The sequence below is a fragment of the Cyclopterus lumpus genome, chromosome 22 (genome assembly GCF_009769545.1).
Source record: "Cyclopterus lumpus isolate fCycLum1 chromosome 22, fCycLum1.pri, whole genome shotgun sequence".
NCBI lineage: Eukaryota > Metazoa > Chordata > Actinopteri > Perciformes > Cyclopteridae > Cyclopterus > Cyclopterus lumpus.
In genome coordinates, this window is record NC_046987.1 from 346,800 (window position 1) to 369,620 (window position 22,821).

The 22,821-nt window shown below is 34.4% G+C and overlaps 3 non-coding genes across 3 annotated transcripts; 1 reads left to right on the plus strand and 2 right to left on the minus strand.

The window, feature by feature from the left end:
- Positions 1-278: 278 nt before the first annotated feature.
- Positions 279-351, minus strand: trnav-cac. Its single transcript has one exon. It is a non-coding gene; the product is annotated as a tRNA-Val (tRNA).
- A 289-nt stretch (positions 352-640) lies between these two features.
- Positions 641-712, plus strand: trnad-guc. The gene has a single exon. It is a non-coding gene; the product is annotated as a tRNA-Asp (tRNA).
- Positions 713-892: 180 nt separating this feature from the next.
- Positions 893-965, minus strand: trnav-cac. Its single transcript has one exon. It is a non-coding gene; the product is annotated as a tRNA-Val (tRNA).
- Between the last annotated feature and the right edge of the window lie 21,856 nt (positions 966-22,821).

Genomic DNA, 22,821 nt, shown 5'->3' on the forward strand with positions numbered 1-22,821 from the left:
ACGGCCATAGAGAATGCATTGGAGGCCGGTTTAGGGATTTTAGCTAAAGAATCCCCGGCTGCCGCGCGGGAGACCAGGGTTCGATTCCCTGACGGGGAGTTTTGTACTAGCATCTTGAGGGAATAAGAGTACAAATCCCGAGTGATGTCACTAAACAGCAGGATGAAATGACTGACAATATTATTAGTCAATCATTTTCAGCAGTTATCCTTATTATCAAGTTTACCAAAATTCCATCTACGAGAATTTTATTGTGTGGGGTAAGCAAGAACAAACAGTGTTTCCGCCCAGTTTCGAACTGGGGACCTTTCGCGTGTGAGGCGAACGTGATAACCACTACACTACGGAAACTACAGAAGATGACGCATGCATTTGCCTGGCTTAATGCAACATTTACACAAATACAAACATTTCTGATGCCAAATAACGTGATTTCAAACTGGATTCAGTCAAAGCGGCTTTGTCATTGAGTGACATTAAATGTGTAATAAACGTAAAAGCTCTCTTGAATAACTTTGCGAATTCCCTGCGAACGCCGAAAAACTAGCCAAAAAACTAGCCAAAAAACTAGCCAAAAAACTAGCCAAAACACTAGTGAAAAAAAGAGCCGAAAAACTAACAAAAAATATCAATAGAGCATTCCTCGTTAGTATAGTGGACAGTATCTCCGCTTGTCACGCGGAAGACCAGGGTTCGATTCCCTGACGGGGAGTTTTGTACTAGCATCTTGAGGGAATAAGAGTACAAATCCCGAGTGATGTCACTAAACAGCAGAATGAAATGACTGACAATATTATTAATCAATAGTTTTCAGCAGTTATCCTTATTATCAAGTTTACCAAAATGTCCATCTACGAGAATTTTATTGTGTGGGGTAAGCAAGAACAAACAGTGTTTCCGCCCAGTTTCGAACTGGGGACCTTTCGCGTGTGAGACGAACGTGATAACCACTACACTACGGAAACTACAGAAGATGACGCATGCATTTGCCTGGCTTAATGCAACATTTACACAAATGCAAACATTTCTGATGCCAAATAACGTGATGTCTTTGGACTGTGGGAGGAAGCCGGAAAGCCCGGAGAGAACCCACGCTGCCACGGGGAGAACATGCAAACTCCACACAGAAGGACCGCTCCGACCGGGAATTGGCCCTCTTGCTGTGAGGCGACAGTGCTAGCCACTACACCACCGTGCTTGTTAGATCCTGCAAACCAAATTATATCTCAAGCTACGGAGCCATCAGAGCTCAGGCTGTTCAAGGCGTGGCAACATGAACGCTGACAGCCCGGTGCTGACGAGGCCTACCAGTCTGAAATCATCGGAGCATATTTTTAAGTCGGCTGAATCTCGACAAACCGACCACAGATTTGATGCTTAAACAACTAACACCTTGTATAAAAAGGTCCTACAATTACATTCCGTGACTCAACAACAGTAGTATTTAGACAATTTAAACTTACAGTTTACCTGTGGCTGGTGCGAAATGCATTCTGGGATATTGGTAAGGCAAGTTTATTTGTATAGCACATTTCAACAACAAGGCAATTAAAACTGAACGCTGCTTCTCCATGTTTAGTCCTGACTCTTGGAACAGAAAGTAGACCAGAGGGGTTGAGATGGTTCATAAGGTAGCAGCAGATCACACATGTATTTAGGCCCTAAACCATTCAGTGCTATATAAACTAGCAGCAGGACTTTAAAGTCAATTCTTTGTTGGACAGGAAGCCAGTGCAAAGACCTCAGAACTGGAGTGATGTGATCCATTTTCCTGGTCTTAGTGAGGACTCGAGCTGCAGCGTTCCGATTGACTTTTTACAGAGACCTGTGAACGCACCGTTACAGTAGTCAAGTCTACTGAAGATAAATGCATGGACAAGTTTCTCCAAATTCTGTTGATACATAAGTCCTCTAATCCTTGACATATTCTTCAGGTGATAGTAGGCTGATTTTGTAATTGTCTTGATATGATTGTTCAGGTTAAGGTCTGAATCCATAACTACACCTAGATTTCTAGCTTGGTTTGTGGTGTTTAACATCAGCAATTGAAGCTGAGCCCTGACTTTTGATCGTTCGTCCTTGGGACCAAAACCAATTACTTCCGTTTTATCTTTATTTAATTGAAGGAAATTCTGGCACATCCAGTTGTTGATTTCTTCAATGCATTTAGCCAGCCCTTATGTGGGATTATAGTCCCCCGGTGATATAGTTATGTTGATTTGTGTGTTCACTGCATGATTATGATAACACACATTGTTGTTTTTCATTATCTGAGCCAGTGGAAGCATGTAGATGTTGAACCGAAGAGGCCCCCGTATTGAACCTTGGGGAACACCATGTCATCCTAGTCAGCTCTGATGTGTAATTAGCTACAGATACAAAGTATTGTCTGTCCTTCAAGTAGGACTCAAACCAGTTAAGTGCTGAGCCAGAGAGTTCTACCCAGACTTTTAGTCTGTCTAGTAGTATGTCATGGTCGACCGTGGCACTGAGATCTAGTAATACTAAGACTGATGTTCTGCCACTGTCACTGTTTCAGTGGATGTCATTGAAAACCTTAACGAGAGCAGTTTCAGTACTGTGGTGCTGACGAAAGCCGGACTGGAAGACATCAAAACATTTATGTTCGGCCACGAAGTTGTTCAGCTGTTGAAAAAACAATATTTCCATTATATTACTTAAAAATGGGAGGTTTGATATTGGCCTATAATTAAGTAATTATTTCAAGGTCTAAACTAGCCTATTTTAAGTTTAATAACAGCAGTTTTTAGGGTTTGTGGGAAAACACCTGAGAGAAGGTATGTGTTTACAATTTGTAAAAGATCAGTGGTCATGCAGTGTGAAATATTTTTGAAGAAGTGTTTTGGTAGAATATCCAAGCAGCAGGAGGATGTTGTCAGATGTTGTACTATGTCTTCTAGGCTTCTTTGGTTGATTGAATTAAATTGTGTATGATATTTGAATGGATGTTATTTAAAGATGGGGACAACACATACCCCATTCTGAATGGAATCAGATGACGATAAGGAAAGCAAGAAACTTTATGTTTTTTTAGGAAAAATCAGTTTTGGCCTGTTCCAAGGCTGAAACGTCTTTTAAGACCATAACAATATGAAGATGCAGCTTTGAGGCAGTAAAGTCATGAAACCATCAGGTATTCATGAAAATGTCATGAAACGTATAAGTCTTGTGTTCTGAGACACTTTCTTGAAGGAAATCAAGAAACTTTGTATTCTTTAGGAAAAATGAGTTTTGGCCTGTTCCAAGGCTGAAACGTCTTTTAAGACCATAAAAATATGGAGATCTAGCTTTGAGGCAATAAAGTCACAAAACCATCAGGTAATAATGAAAATGTCATGAAACTTGTAAGTCTAGTGTTCTGAGACACTTTCTTGAAGGAAATCAAGAAACTTGATGTTTTTTTAGGAAAAATCAGTTTTGGACTGTTCCAAGGCTGAAACGTCTTTTAAGACCATACAAATATGAAGATGCAGCTTTGAGGCAGTAAAATCATGAAATCATCATGTATTCATGAAAATGTCATGAAACTTATAAGTCTTGTGTTCTGAGACACTTTCTTGAAGGAAATCAAGAAACTTTGTATTCTTTAGGAAAAATCAGTTTTGGCCTGTTCCAAGGCTGAAACGTCTTTTAAGACCATAAAAATATTGAGATGCAGCTTTGAGGCAATAAAGTCATAAAATCATCAGGTAATAATGAAATTGTCATGAAACTTCTAAGTATTGTGTTCTGAGACACTTTCTTGAAGGAAATCAAGAAACTTTGTATTCTTTAGGAAAAATCAGTTTTGGACTGTTCGAAGGCTGAAACGTCTTTTAAGACCATAAAAATATGAAAATGCAGCTTTGAGGCAGTAAAATCATGAAACCATCAGGTATTCATGAAAATGTCATGAAACTTGTAAGTCTTGTGTTCTGAGACACTTTCTTGAAGGAAATCAAGAAACTTTGTATTCTTTAGGAAAAATCAGTTTTGGCCTGTTCCAAGGCTAAAACGTCTTAAAACCATAAAAAAAACCATAAAAAAAAACCATAAAAATATGAAGATGCAGCTTTGAGGCAGTAAAGTCATGAAACCATCAGGTATTCATGAAATTGTCATGAAACTTGTAAGTATTGTGTTCTGAGACACTTTCTTGAAGGAAATCAAGAAACTTGATGTTTTTTTAGGAAAAATCAGTTTTGGACTGTTCCAAGGCTGAAACATCTTTTAAGACCATAAAAATATGAAGATGCAGCTTTGAGGCAGTAAAATCATGAAACCATCAGGTATTCATGAAAATGTCATGAAACTTATAAGTCTTGTGTTCTGAGACACTTTCTTGAAGGAAATCAAGAAACTTTGTATTCTTTAGGAAAAATCAGTTTTGGCCTGTTCCAAGGCTAAAACGTCTTTTAAGACCATAAAAATATGGAGATGCAACTAGAGGCAGTAAAGTCATGAAATCATCAGGTAATAATGAAATTGTCATGAAACTTGTAAGTATTGTGTTCTGAGACACTTTCTTGAAGGCAATCAAGAAACTTTGTATTCTTTAGGAAAAATGAGTTTTGGCCTGTTCCAAGGCTGAAACGTCTTTTAAGACCATAAAAATATTGAGCTGCAGCTTTGAGGCAATAAAGTCATAAAATCATCAGGTAATAATGAAATTGTCATGAAACTTGTAAGTCTTGTGTTCTGAGACACTTTCTTGAAGGAAATCAAGAAACTTTGTATTCTTTAGGAAAAATCAGTTTTGGCCTGTTCCAAGGCTGAAACGTCTTTTAAGACCATAAAAATATTGAGATGCAGCTTTGAGGCAATAAAGTCATAAAACCATCAGGTAATAATGAAAATGTCATGAAACATGTAAGTTTTGTGTTCTGAGACACGTTCTTGAAGGAAATCGAGAAACTTTGTATTCTTTAGGAAAAATCAGTTTGGGCCTGTTCCAAGGCTGAAAAGTCTTTTAAGACCATAAAAATATGGAGATGCAGCTTTGAGGCAATAAAGTCATAAAACCATCAGGTAATAATGAAAATGTCGTGAAACTTATAAGTCTTGTATTCTAAATAACTTTCTTGAAGGAAATCAAGAAACTTTGTATTCTTTAGGAAAAATGAGTTTTGGCCTGTTCCAAGGCTGAAACGTCTTTTAAGACCATAAAAATATGGAGATGCAGGCTAGAGGCAGTAAAGTCATGAAACCATCGGGTATTTATGAAATTGTCATGAAACTTTTAAGTCTTGTGTTCTGAGACACTTTCTTGAAGGAAATCAAGAAACTTTATATTCTTTAGGAAAAATCAGTTTTGGCCTGTTCCAAGGCTAAAACGTCTTTTAAGACCATAAAAATATGGAGATGCAACTAGAGGCAGTAAAGTCATGAAATCATCAGGTAATAATGAAATTGTCATGAAACTTGTAAGTATTGTGTTCTGAGACACTTTCTTGAAGGAAATCAAGAAACTTTGTATTCTTTAGGAAAAATCAGTTTTGGCATGTTCCAAGGCTGAAACGTCTTTTAAGACCATAAAAATATGGAGATGCAGGCTAAAGGCAGTAAAGTCATGAAATCATCAGGTAATAATGAAAATGTCATGAAACCTGTATTGTGTTCTGAGACACTTTCTTGAAGGAAATCAAGAAACTTGATGTTTTTTAGGAAAAATGAGTTTTGGCCTGTTCCAAGGCTGAAACGTCTTTTAAGACCATAAAAATATGAAGAGGCAGCTTTGAGGCAGTAAAGTCATGAAACCATCGGGTATTCATGAAAATGTCATGAAACTTTTATGTCTTGTATTCTAAATAACTTTCTTGAAGGAAATCAAGAAACTTTGTATTCTTTAGGAAAAATGAGTTTTGGCCTGTTCCAAGGCTGAAACGTCTTTTAAGACCATAAAAATATCGAGATGCAGCTTTGAAGCAATAAAGTCATGAAATTATAAGGTATTCATGAAAATGTCATGAAACTTGTAAGTATTGTGTTCTGAGACACTTTCTTAAAGGAAATCAAGAAACTTTGTATTCTTTAGGAAAAATCAGTTTGGGCCTGTTCCAAGGCTGAAACGTCTTTTAAGACCATAAAAATATGAAGATGCAGCTTTGAGGCAGTAAAGTCATGAAACCATCAGGTAATAATGAAATTGTCATGAAACTTCTAAGTATTGTGTTCTGAGACACTTTCTTGAAGGATATCAAGAAACTTTGTATTCTTTAGGAAAAATCAGTTTTGGCCTGTTCCAAGGCTGAAACGTCTTTTAAGACCATAAAAATATGAAGAGGCAGCTTTGAGGCAGTAAAGTCATGAAACCATCGGGTATTCATGAAAATGTCATGAAACTTTTATGTCTTGTATTCTAAATAACTTTCTTGAAGGAAATCAAGAAACTTTGTATTCTTTAGGAAAAATGTGTTTTGGTCTGTTCCAAGACTGAAACGTCTTTTAAGACCATAAAAATATGGAGATGCAGGCTAGAGGCAGTAAAGTCATGAAATCATCAGTTAATAATGAAAATGTCATAAAACTTGTAAGTATTGTGTTCTGAAACATTTCTTAAAGGAAATTAAGAAACTTTGTATGCTTTAGGAAAAATGAGTTTTGGCCTGTTCCAAGGCTGAAACGTCTTTTAAGACCATAAAAATATGAAGATGCAGCTTTGAGGCAGTAAAGTCATGAAACCATCAGGTATTCATGAAAATGTCATGAAACTTGTAAGTCTTGTGTTCTGAGACACTTTCTTGAAGGAAATCAAGAAACTTGATGTTTTTTTAGGAAAAATCAGTTTTGGACTGTTCCAAGGCTGAAACATCTTTTAAGACCATAAAAATATGAAGATGCAGCTTTGAGGCAGTAAAATCATGAAACCATCAGGTATTCATGAAAATGTCATGAAACTTATAAGTCTTGTGTTCTGAGACACTTTCTTGAAGGAAATCAAGAAACTTTGTATTCTTTAGGAAAAATCAGTTTTGGCCTGTTCCAAGGCTAAAACGTCTTTTAAGACCATAAAAATATGGAGATGCAACTAGAGGCAGTAAAGTCATGAAATCATCAGGTAATAATGAAATTGTCATGAAACTTGTAAGTATTGTGTTCTGAGACACTTTCTTGAAGGCAATCAAGAAACTTTGTATTCTTTAGGAAAAATGAGTTTTGGCCTGTTCCAAGGCTGAAACGTCTTTTAAGACCATAAAAATATTGAGCTGCAGCTTTGAGGCAATAAAGTCATGAAACCATCGGGTATTCATGAAAATGTCATGAAACTTTTAAGTCTTGTGTTCTGAGACACTTCCTTGAAGGAAATCAAGAAACTTGATGTTTTTTTAGGAAAAATCAGTTTTGGCCTGTTCCAAGGCTGAAACGTCTTTTAAGACCATAAAAATATTGAGATGCAGCTTTGAGGCAATAAAGTCATAAAACCATCAGGTAATAATGAAAATGTCATGAAACATGTAAGTTTTGTGTTCTGAGACACGTTCTTGAAGGAAATCGAGAAACTTTGTATTCTTTAGGAAAAATCAGTTTGGGCCTGTTCCAAGGCTGAAAAGTCTTTTAAGACCATAAAAATATGGAGATGCAGCTTTGAGGCAATAAAGTCATAAAACCATCAGGTAATAATGAAAATGTCGTGAAACTTATAAGTCTTGTATTCTAAATAACTTTCTTGAAGGAAATCAAGAAACTTTGTATTCTTTAGGAAAAATGAGTTTTGGCCTGTTCCAAGGCTGAAACGTCTTTTAAGACCATAAAAATATGGAGATGCAGGCTAGAGGCAGTAAAGTCATGAAACCATCGGGTATTTATGAAATTGTCATGAAACTTTTAAGTCTTGTGTTCTGAGACACTTTCTTGAAGGAAATCAAGAAACTTTATATTCTTTAGGAAAAATCAGTTTTGGCCTGTTCCAAGGCTAAAACGTCTTTTAAGACCATAAAAATATGGAGATGCAACTAGAGGCAGTAAAGTCATGAAATCATCAGGTAATAATGAAATTGTCATGAAACTTGTAAGTATTGTGTTCTGAGACACTTTCTTGAAGGAAATCAAGAAACTTTGTAATTAGGAAAAATGAGTTTTGGCCTGTTCCAAGGCTGAAACGTCTTTTAAGACCATAAAAATATTGAGCTGCAGCTTTGAGGCAATAAAGTCATAAAATCATCAGGTAATAATGAAATTGTCATGAAACTTGTAAGTCTTGTGTTCTGAGACACTTTCTTGAAGGAAATCAAGAAACTTTGTATTCTTTAGGAAAAATCAGTTTTGGCCTGTTCCAAGGCTGAAACGTCTTTTAAGACCATAAAAATATTGAGATGCAGCTTTGAGGCAATAAAGTCATAAAACCATCAGGTAATAATGAAAATGTCATGAAACATGTAAGTTTTGTGTTCTGAGACACGTTCTTGAAGGAAATCGAGAAACTTTGTATTCTTTAGGAAAAATCAGTTTGGGCCAGTTCCAAGGCTGAAAAGTCTTTTAAGACCATAAAAATATGGAGATGCAGCTTTGAGGCAATAAAGTCATAAAACCATCAGGTAATAATGAAAATGTCGTGAAACTTAGAAGTCTTGTATTCTAAATAATTTTCTTGAAGGAAATCAAGAAACTTTGTATTCTTTAGGAAAAATCAGTTTTGGCCTGTTCCAAGGCTGAAACGTCTTTTAAGACCATAAAAATATGGAGATGCAGGCTAGAGGCAGTAAAGTCATGAAATCATCAGGTAATAATGAAAATGTCATGAAACCTGTATTGTGTTCTGAGACACTTTCTTGAAAAATATTAAGAAACTTTGTATTCTTTAGGAAAAATGAGTTTTGGCCTGTTCCAAGGCTGAAACGTCTTTTAAGACCATAAAAATATCGAGATGCAGCTTTGAGGCAATAAAGTCATGAAATTATAAGGTATTCATGAAAATGTCATGAAACTTGTAAGTATTGTGTTCTGAGACACTTTCTTAAAGGAAATCAAGAAACTTTGTATTCTTTAGGAAAAATCAGTTTTGGCCTGTTCCAAGGCTGAAACATCTTTTAAGACCATAAAAATATGAAGATGCAGCTTTGAGGCAGTAAAGTCATGAAACCATCAGGTATTCATGAAATTGTCATGAAACTTGTAAGTATTGTGTTCTGAGACACTTTCTTGAAGGAAATCAAGAAACTTGATGTTTTTTAGGAAAAATCAGTTTTGGACTGTTCCAAGGCTGAAACGTCTTTTAAGACCATAAAAATATGAAGATGCAGCTTTGAGGCAGTAAAATCATGAAACCATCAGGTATTCATGAAAATGTCATGAAACTTATAAGTCTTGTGTTCTGAGACACTTTCTTGAAGGAAGTCAAGAAACTTTATATTCTTTAGGAAAAATCAGTTTGGGCCTGTTCCAAGGCTGAAACGTCTTTTAAGACCATAAAAATATGAAGATGCAGCTTTGAGGCAGTAAAGTCATGAAACCATCAGGTAATAATGAAATTGTCATGAAACTTCTAAGTATTGTGTTCTGAGACACTTTCTTGAAGGATATCAAGAAACTTTGTATTCTTTAGGAAAAATCAGTTTTGGACTGTTCCAAGGCTGAAACCTCTTTTTAGACCATAAAAATATGAAAATGCAGCTTTGAGGCAGTAAAGTCATGAAACCATCAGGTATTCATGAAAATGTCATGAAACTTGTAAGTCTTGTGTTCTGAGACACTTTCTTGAAGGAAATCAAGAAACTTGATGTTTTTTTAGGAAAAATCAGTTTTGGACTGTTCCAAGGCTGAAACGTCTTTTAAGACCATAAAAATATGGAGATGCAACTAGAGGCAGTAAAGTCATGAAATCATCAGGTAATAATGAAATTGTCATGAAACTTGTAAGTATTGAGTTCTGAGACACTTTCTTGAAGGAAATCAAGAAACTTGATGTTTTTTAGGAAAAATGAGTTTTGGCCTGTTCCAAGGCTGAAACGTCTTTTAAGACCATAAAAATATGAAGAGGCAGCTTTGAGGAAGTAAAGTCATAAAACCATCAGGTAATAATGAAAATGTCATGAAACATTGTAAGTTTTGTGTTCTGAGACACTTTCTTGAAGGAAATCAGAGAAACTTTGTATTCTTTAGGAAAAATCAGTTTTGGGCCTGTTCCAAGGCTGAAACGTCTTTTAAGACCATAAAAATATGAAGATGCAGCTTTGAGGCAAGTAAAGTCATGAAACCATCAGGTAATAATGAAAATGTCGTGAAACTTATAAGTCTTGTATTCTAATACACTTTCTTGAAGGAAATCAAGAAACTTTGTATTCTTTAGGAAAAATGAGTTTTGGCCTGTTCCAAGGCTGAAACGTCTTTTAAGACCATAAAAATATGGAGATGCAGGCTAGAGGCAGTAAAGTCATGAAATCATCAGGTAATAATGAAAATGTCATGAAACTTGTAAGTATTGTGTTCTGAGACACTTTCTTAAAGGAAATTAAGAAACTTTGTATTCTTTAGGAAAAATGAGTTTTGGCCTGTTCCAAGGCTGAAACGTCTTTTAAGACCATAAAAATATGAAGATGCAGCTTTGAGGCAGTAAAGTCATGAAACCATCGGGTATTTATGAAATTGTCATGAAACTTTTAAGTCTTGTGTTCTGAGACACTTTCTTGAAGGAAATCAAGAAACTTTATATTCTTTAGGAAAAATCAGTTTTGGCCTGTTCCAAGGCTAAAACGTCTTTTAAGACCATAAAAATATGGAGATGCAACTAGAGGCAGTAAAGTCATGAAATCATCAGGTAATAATGAAATTGTCATGAAACTTGTAAGTATTGTGTTCTGAGACACTTTCTTGAAGGCAATCAAGAAACTTTGTATTCTTTAGGAAAAATGAGTTTTGGCCTGTTCCAAGGCTGAAACGTCTTTTAAGACCATAAAAATATGGAGATCTAGCTTTGAGGCAATAAATTCACAAAACCATCAGGTAATAATGAAAATGTCATGAAACTTGTAAGTCTAGTGTTCTGAGACACTTTCTTGAAGGAAATCAAGAAACTTGATGTTTTTTTAGGAAAAATCAGTTTTGGACTGTTCCAAGGCTGAAACGTCTTTTAAAGACCATACAAATATGAAGATGCAGCTTTGAGGCAGTAAAATCATGAAATCATCATGTATTCATGAAAATGTCATGAAACTTAGAAGTCTTGTGTTCTGAGACACTTTCTTGAAGGAAATCAAGAAACTTTGTATTCTTTAGGAAAAATCAGTTTTGGCCTGTTCCAAGGCTGAAACATCTTTTAAGACCATAAAAATATGAAGATGCAGGCTAGAGACAGTAAAGTCATGAAATCATCAGGTAATAATAAAAATGTCATGAAACTTGTAAGTCTTGTGTTCTGAGACACTTTCTTGAAGAAAATCAAGGAACTTTATGATTTTTAGGAAAAATCAGTTTTGGCCTGTTCCAAGGCTGAAACGTCTTTTAAGACCATAAAAATATGGAGATGCAGGCTAGAGGCAGTAAAGTCATGAAATCATCAGGTAATAATGAAAATGTCATGAAACTTGTAAGTATTGTGTTCTAAGACATTTCTTAAAGGAAATTAAGAAACTTTGTATTCTTTAGGAAAAATGAGTTTTGGCCTGTTCCAAGGCTGAAACGTCTTTTAAGACCATAAAAATATGAAGATGCAGCTTTGAGGCAGTAAAGTCATGAAACCATCAGGTAATAATGAAATTGTCATGAAACTTCTAAGTATTGTGTTCTGAGACACTTTCTTGAAGGAAATCAAGAAACTTTGTATTCTTTAGGAAAAATCAGTTTTGGACTGTTCGAAGGCTGAAACGTCTTTTAAGACCATAAAAATATTGAGATGCAGCTTTGAGGCAATAAAGTCATAAAACAATCAGGTATTCATGAAAATGTCATGAAACTTCTAAGTATTGTGTTCTGAGACAATTTCTTGAAGGAAATCAAGAAACTTTGTATTCTTTAGGAAAAATCAGTTTTGGACTGTTCGAAGGCTGAAACGTCTTTTAAGACCATAAAAATATTGTGATGCAGCTTTGAGGCAATAAAGTCATAAAACCATCAGGTATTCATGAAAATGTCATGAAACTTATAAGTCTTGTGTTCTGAGACACTTTCTTGAAGGAAATTAAGAAACTTTGTATTCTTAAGGAAAAATGAGTTTTGGCCTGTTCCAAGGCTGAAACGTCTCTTAAGACCATAAAAATATGAAGATGCAGCTTTGAGGCAGTAAAGTCATGAAACCATCAGGTATTCATGAAATTGTCATGAAACTTGTAAGTATTGTGTTCTGAGACACTTTCTTGAAGGAAATCAAGAAACTTGATGTTTTTTTAGGAAAAATCAGTTTTGGACTGTTCCAAGGCTGAAACGTCTTTTAAGACCATAAAAATATGAAGATGCAGCTTTGAGGCAGTAAAATCATGAAACCATCAGGTATTCATGAAATTGTCATGAAACTTGTAAGTATTGTGTTCTGAGACACTTTCTTGAAGGAAATCAAGAAACTTGATGTTTTTTTAGGAAAAATCAGTTTTGGACTGTTCCAAGGCTGAAACGTCTTTTAAAGACCATACAAATATGAAGATGCAGCTTTGAGGCAGTAAAATCATGAAATCATCATGTATTCATGAAAATGTCATGAAACTTAGAAGTCTTGTGTTCTGAGACACTTTCTTGAAGGAAATCAAGAAACTTTGTATTCTTTAGGAAAAATCAGTTTTGGCCTGTTCCAAGGCTGAAACATCTTTTAAGACCATAAAAATATGAAGATGCAGGCTAGAGACAGTAAAGTCATGAAATCATCAGGTAATAATAAAAATGTCATGAAACTTGTAAGTCTTGTGTTCTGAGACACTTTCTTGAAGAAAATCAAGGAACTTTATGATTTTTAGGAAAAATCAGTTTTGGCCTGTTCCAAGGCTGAAACGTCTTTTAAGACCATAAAAATATGGAGATGCAGGCTAGAGGCAGTAAAGTCATGAAATCATCAGGTAATAATGAAAATGTCATGAAACTTGTAAGTATTGTGTTCTAAGACATTTCTTAAAGGAAATTAAGAAACTTTGTATTCTTTAGGAAAAATGAGTTTTGGCCTGTTCCAAGGCTGAAACGTCTTTTAAGACCATAAAAATATGAAGATGCAGCTTTGAGGCAGTAAAGTCATGAAACCATCAGGTAATAATGAAATTGTCATGAAACTTGTAAGTATTGTGTTCTGAGACACTTTCTTGAAGGATATCAAGAAACTTTGTATTCTTTAGGAAAAATCAGTTTTGGCCTGTTCCAAGGCTGAAACGTCTTTTAAGACCATAAAAATATGAAGATGCAGCTTTGAGGCAGTAAAGTCATGAAACCATCAGGTAATAATGAAATTGTCATGAAACTTCTAAGTATTGTGTTCTGAGACACTTTCTTGAAGGAAATCAAGAAACTTTGTATTCTTTAGGAAAAATCAGTTTTGGACTGTTCGAAGGCTGAAACGTCTTTTAAGACCATAAAAATATTGAAATGCAGCTTTGAGGCAATAAAGTCATAAAACAATCAGGTATTCATGAAAATGTCATGAAACTTCTAAGTATTGTGTTCTGAGACAATTTCTTGAAGGAAATCAAGAAACTTTGTATTCTTTAGGAAAAATCAGTTTTGGACTGTTCCAAGGCTGAAACGTCTTTTAAGACCATAAAAATATTGTGATGCAGCTTTGAGGCAATAAAGTCATAAAACCATCAGGTATTCATGAAAATGTCATGAAACTTATAAGTCTTGTGTTCTGAGACACTTTCTTGAAGGAAATTAAGAAACTTTGTATTCTTAAGGAAAAATGAGTTTTGGCCTGTTCCAAGGCTGAAACGTCTTTTAAGACCATAAAAATATGAAGATGCAGCTTTGAGGCAGTAAAGTCATGAAACCATCAGGTAATAATGAAAATGTCATGAAACATGTAAGTTTTGTGTTCTGAGACACGTTCTTGAAGGAAATCGAGAAACTTTGTATTCTTTAGGAAAAATCAGTTTGGGCCTGTTCCAAGGCTGAAAAGTCTTTTAAGACCATAAAAATATGGAGATGCAGCTTTGAGGCAATAAAGTCATAAAACCATCAGGTAATAATGAAAATGTCGTGAAACTTATAAGTCTTGTATTCTAAATAACTTTCTTGAAGGAAATCAAGAAACTTTGTATTCTTTAGGAAAAATGAGTTTTGGCCTGTTCCAAGGCTGAAACGTCTTTTAAGACCATAAAAATATGGAGATGCAGGCTAGAGGCAGTAAAGTCATGAAATCATCAGGTAATAATGAAAATGTCATGAAACTTGTAAGTATTGTGTTCTGAGACATTTCTTAAAGGAAATTAAGAAACTTTGTATTCTTTAGAAAAAATGAGTTTTGGCCTGTTCCAAGGCTGAAACGTCTTTTAAGACCATAAAAATATGAAGATGCAGCTTTGAGGCAGTAAAGTCATGAAACCATCGGGTATTTATGAAATTGTCATGAAACTTTTAAGTCTTGTGTTCTGAGACACTTTCTTGAAGGAAATCAAGAAACTTTATATTCTTTAGGAAAAATCAGTTTTGGCCTGTTCCAAGGCTAAAACGTCTTTTAAGACCATAAAAATATGGAGATGCAACTAGAGGCAGTAAAGTCATGAAATCATCAGGTAATAATGAAATTGTCATGAAACTTGTAAGTATTGTGTTCTGAGACACTTTCTTGAAGGCAATCAAGAAACTTTGTATTCTTTAGGAAAAATGAGTTTTGGCCTGTTCCAAGGCTGAAACGTCTTTTAAGACCATAAAAATATGGAGATCTAGCTTTGAGGCAATAAATTCACAAAACCATCAGGTAATAATGAAAATGTCATGAAACTTGTAAGTCTAGTGTTCTGAGACACTTTCTTGAAGGAAATCAAGAAACTTGATTTTTTTTTTAGTAAAAATCAGTTTTGGACTGTTTACAAGGCTGAAACGTCTTTTAAAGACCATACAAATATGAAGATGCAGCTTTGAGGCAGTAAAATCATGAAATCATCATGTATTCATGAAAATGTCATGAAACTTAGAAGTCTTGTGTTCTGAGACACTTTCTTGAAGGAAATCAAGAAACTTTGTATTCTTTAGGAAAAATCAGTTTTGGCCTGTTCCAAGGCTGAAACATCTTTTAAGACCATAAAAATATGAAGATGCAGGCTAGAGACAGTAAAGTCATGAAATCATCAGGTAATAATAAAAATGTCATGAAACTTGTAAGTCTTGTGTTCTGAGACACTTTCTTGAAGAAAATCAAGGAACTTTATGATTTTTAGGAAAAATCAGTTTTGGCCTGTTCCAAGGCTGAAACGTCTTTTAAGACCATAAAAATATGGAGATGCAGGCTAGAGGCAGTAAAGTCATGAAATCATCAGGTAATAATGAAAATGTCATGAAACTTGTAAGTATTGTGTTCTAAGACATTTCTTAAAGGAAATTAAGAAACTTTGTATTCTTTAGGAAAAATGAGTTTTGGCCTGTTCCAAGGCTGAAACGTCTTTTAAGACCATAAAAATATGAAGATGCAGCTTTGAGGCAGTAAAGTCATGAAACCATCAGGTAATAATGAAATTGTCATGAAACTTCTAAGTATTGTGTTCTGAGACACTTTCTTGAAGGAAATCAAGAAACTTTGTATTCTTTAGGAAAAATCAGTTTTGGACTGTTCGAAGGCTGAAACGTCTTTTAAGACCATAAAAATATTGAGATGCAGCTTTGAGGCAATAAAGTCATAAAACAATCAGGTATTCATGAAAATGTCATGAAACTTCTAAGTATTGTGTTCTGAGACAATTTCTTGAAGGAAATCAAGAAACTTTGTATTCTTTAGGAAAAATCAGTTTTGGACTGTTCCAAGGCTGAAACGTCTTTTAAGACCATAAAAATATTGTGATGCAGCTTTGAGGCAATAAAGTCATAAAACCATCAGGTATTCATGAAAATGTCATGAAACTTATAAGTCTTGTGTTCTGAGACACTTTCTTGAAGGAAATTAAGAAACTTTGTATTCTTAAGGAAAAATGAGTTTTGGCCTGTTCCAAGGCTGAAACGTCTCTTAAGACCATAAAAATATGAAGATGCAGCTTTGAGGCAGTAAAGTCATGAAACCATCAGGTATTCATGAAATTGTCATGAAACTTGTAAGTATTGTGTTCTGAGACACTTTCTTGAAGGAAATCAAGAAACTTGATGTTTTTTTAGGAAAAATCAGTTTTGGACTGTTCCAAGGCTGAAACGTCTTTTAAGACCATAAAAATATGAAGATGCAGCTTTGAGGCAGTAAAGTCATGAAACCATCAGGTATTCATGAAATTGTCATGAAACTTGTAAGTATTGTGTTCTGAGACACTTTCTTGAAGGATATCAAGAAACTTTGTATTCTTTAGGAAAAATCAGTTTTGGCCTGTTCCAAGGCTGAAACGTCTTTTAAGACCATAAAAATATGAAGATGCAGTTTTGAGGCAGTAAAGTCATGAAACCATCAGGTAATAATGAAATTGTCATGAAACTTCTAAGTATTGTGTTCTGAGACACTTTCTTGAAGGAAATCAAGAAACTTTGTATTCTTTAGGAAAAATCAGTTTTGGACTGTTCGAAGGCTGAAACGTCTTTTAAGACCATAAAAATATTGAAATGCAGCTTTGAGGCAATAAAGTCATAAAACAATCAGGTATTCATGAAAATGTCATGAAACTTCTAAGTATTGTGTTCTGAGACAATTTCTTGAAGGAAATCAAGAAACTTTGTATTCTTTAGGAAAAATCAGTTTTGGACTGTTCGAAGGCTGAAACGTCTTTTAAGACCATAAAAATATTGTGATGCAGCTTTGAGGCAATAAAGTCATAAAACCATCAGGTATTCATGAAAATGTCATGAAACTTATAAGTCTTGTGTTCTGAGACACTTTCTTGAAGGAAATTAAGAAACTTTGTATTCTTAAGGAAAAATGAGTTTTGGCCTGTTCCAAGGCTGAAACGTCTCTTAAGACCATAAAAATATGAAGATGCAGCTTTGAGGCAGTAAAGTCATGAAACCATCAGGTATTCATGAAATTGTCATGAAACTTGTAAGTATTGTGTTCTGAGACACTTTCTTGAAGGAAATCAAGAAACTTGATGTTTTTTTAGGAAAAATCAGTTTTGGACTGTTCCAAGGCTGAAACGTCTTTTAAGACCATAAAAATATGAAGATGCAGCTTTGAGGCAGTAAAGTCATGAAACCATCAGGTATTCATGAAATTGTCATGAAACTTGTAAGTATTGTGTTCTGAGACACTTTCTTGAAGGATATCAAGGAACTTTGTATTCTTTAGGAAAAATCAGTTTTGGCCTGTTCCAAGGCTGAAACGTCTTTTAAGACCATAAAAATATGAAGATGCAGTTTTGAGGCAGTAAAGTCATGAAACCATCAGGTAATAATGAAATTGTCATGAAACTTCTAAGTATTGTGTTCTGAGACACTTTCTTGAAGGAAATCAAGAAACTTTGTATTCTTTAGGAAAAATCAGTTTTGGACTGTTCGAAGGCTGAAACGTCTTTTAAGACCATAAAAATATTGAAATGCAGCTTTGAGGCAATAAAGTCATAAAACAATCAGGTATTCATGAAAATGTCATGAAACTTCTAAGTATTGTGTTCTGAGACAATTTCTTGAAGGAAATCAAGAAACTTTGTATTCTTTAGGAAAAATCAGTTTTGGACTGTTCCAAGGCTGAAATGTCTTTTAAGACCATAAAAATATTGTGATGCAGCTTTGAGGCAATAAAGTCATAAAACCATCAGGTATTCATGAAAATGTCATGAAACTTATAAGTCTTGTGTTCTGAGACACTTTCTTGAAGGAAATTAAGAAACTTTGTATTCTTAAGGAAAAATGAGTTTTGGCCTGTTCCAAGGCTGAAACGTCTCTTAAGACCATAAAAATATGAAGATGCAGCTTTGAGGCAGTAAAGTCATGAAACCATCAGGTATTCATGAAATTGTCATGAAACTTGTAAGTATTGTGTTCTGAGACACTTTCTTGAAGGAAATCAAGAAACTTGATGTTTCTTTAGGAAAATTCATTGTTGGCCTGTTCCAAGGCTGAAACGTCTTTTAAGACCATACAAATATGGAGATGCAGCTTTGAGGCAGTAAAGTAAGGAAACCATCAGGTATACATAACAATAACATTAAACCTGTAAGTATTGTGTTCTGAGACACTTTCTTGAAGGACATCAAGGAACTTTGTATTCTTTAGGAAAATTCATTTTTGGCCTGTTCCAAGGCTGAAACGTCTTTTAAGACCATAAAAATATGAAGATGCAGTTTTGAGGCAGTAAAGTCATGAAACCATCAGGTAATAATGAAATTGTCATGAAACTTCTAAGTATTGTGTTCTGAGACACTTTCTTGAAGGAAATCAAGAAACTTTGTATTCTTTAGGAAAAATCAGTTTTGGACTGTTCGAAGGCTGAAACGTCTTTTAAGACCATAAAAATATTGAAATGCAGCTTTGAGGCAATAAAGTCATAAAACAATCAGGTATTCATGAAAATGTCATGAAACTTCTAAGTATTGTGTTCTGAGACAATTTCTTGAAGGAAATCAAGAAACTTTGTATTCTTTAGGAAAAATCAGTTTTGGACTGTTCCAAGGCTGAAACGTCTTTTAAGACCATAAAAATATTGTGATGCAGCTTTGAGGCAATAAAGTCATAAAACCATCAGGTATTCATGAAAATGTCATGAAACTTATAAGTCTTGTGTTCTGAGACACTTTCTTGAAGGAAATTAAGAAACTTTGTATTCTTAAGGAAAAATGAGTTTTGGCCTGTTCCAAGGCTGAAACGTCTCTTAAGACCATAAAAATATGAAGATGCAGCTTTGAGGCAGTAAAGTCATGAAACCATCAGGTATTCATGAAATTGTCATGAAACTTGTAAGTATTGTGTTCTGAGACACTTTCTTGAAGGAAATCAAGAAACTTGATGTTTGTTTAGGAAAACTAATTTTTGGCCTGTTCCAAGGCTGAAACGTCTTTTAAGACCATAAAAATATGAAGATGCAGCTTGGAGGCAGTAAAGACAGGAAACCAACAGGTATTCATAAAAAAGTCATGAAACTTGTAAGGCTTGTGTTCTGAGAGACTTTCTTGAAGAATATCAAGGAACTTTGTATTGTTTAGGAAAACTAATTTTTGGCCTGTTCCAAGGCTGAAACGTCTTTTAAGACCATAAAAATATGAAGATGCAGTTTTGAGGCAGTAAAGTCATGAAACCATCAGGTAATAATGAAATTGTCATGAAACTTCTAAGTATTGTGTTCTGAGACACTTTCTTGAAGGAAATCAAGAAACTTTGTATTCTTTAGGAAAAATCAGTTTTGGACTGTTCGAAGGCTGAAACGTCTTTTAAGACCATAAAAATATTGAAATGCAGCTTTGAGGCAATAAAGTCATAAAACAATCAGGTATTCATGAAAATGTCATGAAACTTCTAAGTATTGTGTTCTGAGACAATTTCTTGAAGGAAATCAAGAAACTTTGTATTCTTTAGGAAAAATCAGTTTTGGACTGTTCCAAGGCTGAAACGTCTTTTAAGACCATAAAAATATTGTGATGCAGCTTTGAGGCAATAAAGTCATAAAACCATCAGGTATTCATGAAAATGTCATGAAACTTATAAGTCTTGTGTTCTGAGACACTTTCTTGAAGGAAATTAAGAAACTTTGTATTCTTAAGGAAAAATGAGTTTTGGCCTGTTCCAAGGCTGAAACGTCTCTTAAGACCATAAAAATATGAAGATGCAGCTTTGAGGCAGTAAAGTCATGAAACCATCAGGTATTCATGAAATTGTCATGAAACTTGTAAGTATTGTGTTCTGAGACACTTTCTTGAAGGAAATCAAGAAACTTGATGTTTTTTTAGGAAAAATCAGTTTTGGACTGTTCCAAGGCTGAAACGTCTTTTAAGACCATAAAAATATGAAGATGCAGCTTTGAGGCAGTAAAGTCATGAAACCATCAGGTATTCATGAAAATGTCATGAAACTTGTAAGTATTGTGTTCTGAGACACTTTCTTGAAGGACATCAAGAAACTTTGTATTCTTTAGGAAAAATCAGTTTTGGCCTGTTCCAAGGCTGAAACGTCTTTTAAGACCATAAAAATATGGAGATGCAGTTTTGAGGCAGTAAAGTCATGAAACCATCAGGTAATAATGAAATTGTCATGAAACTTCTAAGTATTGTGTTCTGAGACACTTTCTTGAAGGAAATCAAGAAACTTTGTATTCTTTAGGAAAAATCAGTTTTGGACTGTTCGAAGGCTGAAACGTCTTTTAAGACCATAAAAATATTGAAATGCAGCTTTGAGGCAATAAAGTCATAAAACAATCAGGTATTCATGAAAATGTCATGAAACTTCTAAGTATTGTGTTCTGAGACAATTTCTTGAAGGAAATCAAGAAACTTTGTATTCTTTAGGAAAAATCAGTTTTGGACTGTTCCAAGGCTGAAACGTCTTTTAAGACCATAAAAATATTGTGATGCAGCTTTGAGGCAATAAAGTCATAAAACCATCAGGTATTCATGAAAATGTCATGAAACTTATAAGTCTTGTGTTCTGAGACACTTTCTTGAAGGAAATTAAGAAACTTTGTATTCTTAAGGAAAAATGAGTTTTGGCCTGTTCCAAGGCTGAAACGTCTCTTAAGACCATAAAAATATGAAGATGCAGCTTTGAGGCAGTAAAGTCATGAAACCATCAGGTATTCATGAAATTGTCATGAAACTTGTAAGTATTGTGTTCTGAGACACTTTCTTGAAGGATATCAAGAAACTTTGTATTCTTTAGGAAAAATCAGTTTTGGCCTGTTCCAAGGCTGAAACGTCTTTTAAGACCATAAAAATATGAAGATGCAGTTTTGAGGCAGTAAAGTCATGAAACCATCAGGTAATAATGAAATTGTCATGAAACTTCTAAGTATTGTGTTCTGAGACACTTTCTTGAAGGAAATCAAGAAACTTTGTATTCTTTAGGAAAAATCAGTTTTGGACTGTTCGAAGGCTGAAACGTCTTTTAAGACCATAAAAATATTGAAATGCAGCTTTGAGGCAATAAAGTCATAAAACAATCAGGTATTCATGAAAATGTCATGAAACTTCTAAGTATTGTGTTCTGAGACAATTTCTTGAAGGAAATCAAGAAACTTTGTATTCTTTAGGAAAAATCAGTTTTGGACTGTTCCAAGGCTGAAACGTCTTTTAAGACCATAAAAATATGGAGATGCAGCTTTGAGGCAATAAAGTCATAAAACCATCAGGTAATAATGAAATTGTCATGAAACATGTAAGTATTGTGTTCTGAGACACTTTCTTGAAGGAAATCAAGAAACTTGATGTTTTTTTAGGAAAAATCAGTTTTGGACTGTTCCAAGGCTGAAACGTCTTTTAAAGACCATACAAATATGAAGATGCAGCTTTGAGGCAGTAAAATCATGAAATCATCATGTATTCATGAAAATGTCATGAAACTTAGAAGTCTTGTGTTCTGAGACACTTTCTTGAAGGAAATCAAGAAACTTTGTATTCTTTAGGAAAAATCAGTTTTGGCCTGTTCCAAGGCTGAAACATCTTTTAAGACCATAAAAATATGAAGATGCAGGCTAGAGACAGTAAAGTCATGAAATCATCAGGTAATAATAAAAATGTCATGAAACTTGTAAGTCTTGTGTTCTGAGACACTTTCTTGAAGAAAATCAAGGAACTTTATGATTTTTAGGAAAAATCAGTTTTGGCCTGTTCCAAGGCTGAAACGTCTTTTAAGACCATAAAAATATGGAGATGCAGGCTAGAGGCAGTAAAGTCATGAAATCATCAGGTAATAATGAAAATGTCATGAAACTTGTAAGTATTGTGTTCTAAGACATTTCTTAAAGGAAATTAAGAAACTTTGTATTCTTTAGGAAAAATGAGTTTTGGCCTGTTCCAAGGCTGAAACGTCTTTTAAGACCATAAAAATATGAAGATGCAGCTTTGAGGCAGTAAAGTCATGAAACCATCAGGTAATAATGAAATTGTCATGAAACTTCTAAGTATTGTGTTCTGAGACACTTTCTTGAAGGAAATCAAGAAACTTTGTATTCTTTAGGAAAAATCAGTTTTGGACTGTTCGAAGGCTGAAACGTCTTTTAAGACCATAAAAATATTGAAATGCAGCTTTGAGGCAATAAAGTCATAAAACAATCAGGTATTCATGAAAATGTCATGAAACTTCTAAGTATTGTGTTCTGAGACAATTTCTTGAAGGAAATCAAGAAACTTTGTATTCTTTAGGAAAAATCAGTTTTGGACTGTTCCAAGGCTGAAATGTCTTTTAAGACCATAAAAATATTGTGATGCAGCTTTGAGGCAATAAAGTCATAAAACCATCAGGTATTCATGAAAATGTCATGAAACTTATAAGTCTTGTGTTCTGAGACACTTTCTTGAAGGAAATTAAGAAACTTTGTATTCTTAAGGAAAAATGAGTTTTGGCCTGTTCCAAGGCTGAAACGTCTTTTAAGACCATAAAAATATGAAGATGCAGCTTTGAGGCAGTAAAGTCATGAAACCATCAGGTATTCATGAAATTGTCATGAAACTTGTAAGTATTGTGTTCTGAGACACTTTCTTGAAGGAAATCAAGAAACTTTGTATTCTTTAGGAAAAATGAGTTTTGGCCTGTTCCAAGGCTGAAACGTCTTTTAAGACCATAAAAATATTGAGCTGCAGCTTTAAGGCAATAAAGTCATAAAATCATCAGGTAATAATGAAATTGTCATGAAACTTGTAAGTA